Below are 2,014 nucleotides of genomic sequence, written 5' to 3'. Positions count from 1 at the left end.
TGTTGGGCGTGTGGCGTGGCGGCGCGACGGCACGGGCTGGCGCGGGCTGCAGGCTGCTGCTCGTGCGCAGGGACGACGGCCAGTGGTGGTGCGGGCGGGCTGGGCTTCGGCCAGATCCGGCCGGATCTGTGGCCGGGCGGCCAGCTGGTGACGTAGGGAGGTGGTGGGGGTCCTTCCGTGCTTCCTGGTGGGTGGATGGCGGCGGTGTGGGCTGTGCATCTCATCTCATGTGGTGCTGGCGGCGCGGGGTGGTGGTGGTTGCCTCCTTTTCCGGGGTTTGGATCAACGGAGGTCCAGATATAGGGTTCGTGCCTGGGCGAGCCAGCTCAGGGCCCGAGGCGGATCGGGGCTTGAGCTTGGGGTAGGAGAGGTCAGGCTTGGCCCGGGATGTGCTTGCGTGTGGTGCTCGTTCTCCTCTCGCGGGTATGGTGGTCGGGTCTCCGTTATCCTGTCGGGCAGATCGGCGCCGGTGACCACGGGTGAGGCTTCGCACGAGCGGGCTCGGCGGCGGCCATCGGTAGTCACGGGGTTGTGTTTCCCCAGTCCGCCGGGACTGGGTGGGGACGCAGGTGTGGATGCCCCCTACTGTGGGGGCATTGACCCAAATCTCGTGACTGATGCCGGGCTAGGAATGAAAGGAGACCCCTCTTTCCTCCTTCTGAGGTTGGTGTTCCATGATGCGGATGGATGGTGGCGGCTTGGACGTGGATGCCGGAGCGGCGGCTTCGGATGGCGGCCTGCATGGTTGGCTCTCCGGCGGGCACCATGTCGGTGGTGGTGGTTCTCCCTCTTGGCCGTGTGGGCGGCGAGAGGGTAGCGGTGGGTGGCTTGGGCGTTCTCCCTGTCTTTGGCAGTGGCGTTGCCTCGATCCGGACCTGGGATGCCGAACTTGCTGCTCCTGTCCTGAAGACCTCGTGGTGGCACGGGGGAGATGCCGAGTGAAAGCTTCGCGCTTTGTCGCCGACGATGGCGACGCTTGCGGGCGCCGTTATCTTCCTGAAGACGTCGTCCTGGCGCTCCTCTTCGTGCTAGATTTCCGGGTGAAGACCTTTGTCCTTTCTGGACTCGGCAACGGCAACGCTCTACGGCGTTCTCCCTCCTGGGGGCGTTGTCATGGAGCTTAGGTGTTTAGGACATTGCGTAGTGTCGTACTCGGTTTTCCCAATGCTTTCTTTTGGTAGCGTAGTCGTGTTCTGCGTGACCCGATTATCTTGGGATTGACATTGTATGAGAGCTAAGTCACCATCTTGTATCGTTCGGCCGTGTACTTGGTTCGGTGATTGCTTTATATATAAAGCGGGGAAAGCCTGTTTCGAGAGAATCATAGTTGTGCAATTCTCACCCGTGTGTTGTTAACTGTCAAGGTGATAAAGAAGGTGTGGGGTTGAGTCAGTGGTGGGTGAAGGCACGGAGGACATCGTCCCTGAAAACCATTGGTGAGCAAAGATTGCAGTGCCGGGGAGGAGGTAGGCAGTTGTGTGGAGGACATCATCCCTGAAGACCGTGGGCAAGCAAAGATCACAGTGCCGGGGAGGAGGGAGGCGGGTGCGATGCCTTTGCCGACGGTTGGCTGCAGGCCGAGGCTTGAGCAGGAGCCAACAGAACTAGTGTCGGTTCTATGTGCAGATCGTCAACAAAGACGATCTAGCCTTCCTCATCATCCCCAGGGCTTTCCAGCAGTGATGCGAAGGTGGATCTAGATCCGCCTTCTGTGACATCCCGGCTTAATAGGAATGATAGATTACTCATATCGAAAGGAACCTCAAAGTTAAGTGTGCTCAGCTTGGAGAAATTTAAGGATGGGTGATTGACTGGGAAGTTGTTGCGCACAAGTGAGGACAAATGCACATGAAAGACTAGTGTTGCTCTATGGGGCCAATCTAGATCCCGGGCGCAACGGTCAGGTACCGGTGGGTTTGGTCGGAGAGTTACAATTGGTATCAGAGCCGACCCTCGTGGTGCACGGACGTGTGCCAAGAGGGTACGTCCCATTGGGCCGACGGGGACGCTGTTC

At 59.5% G+C, this 2,014-nt stretch overlaps 1 protein-coding gene across 1 annotated transcript in view; it reads left to right on the top strand.

Annotated features, from left to right (window-relative positions):
• The window catches only part of LOC123127413 (putative elongation factor TypA-like SVR3, chloroplastic), a 40,999-nt gene that overhangs the window by 20,256 nt on the left and 18,729 nt on the right, over positions 1–2,014 (top strand). The gene's annotated exons all lie outside the window — the stretch shown is intronic.

Source organism: Triticum aestivum, chromosome 6A (assembly GCF_018294505.1).
Source record: "Triticum aestivum cultivar Chinese Spring chromosome 6A, IWGSC CS RefSeq v2.1, whole genome shotgun sequence".
In the NCBI taxonomy this organism is placed as follows: Eukaryota; Viridiplantae; Streptophyta; class Magnoliopsida; order Poales; family Poaceae; genus Triticum; species Triticum aestivum.
This window is presented reverse-complemented; position numbering and strand designations above follow the sequence as displayed.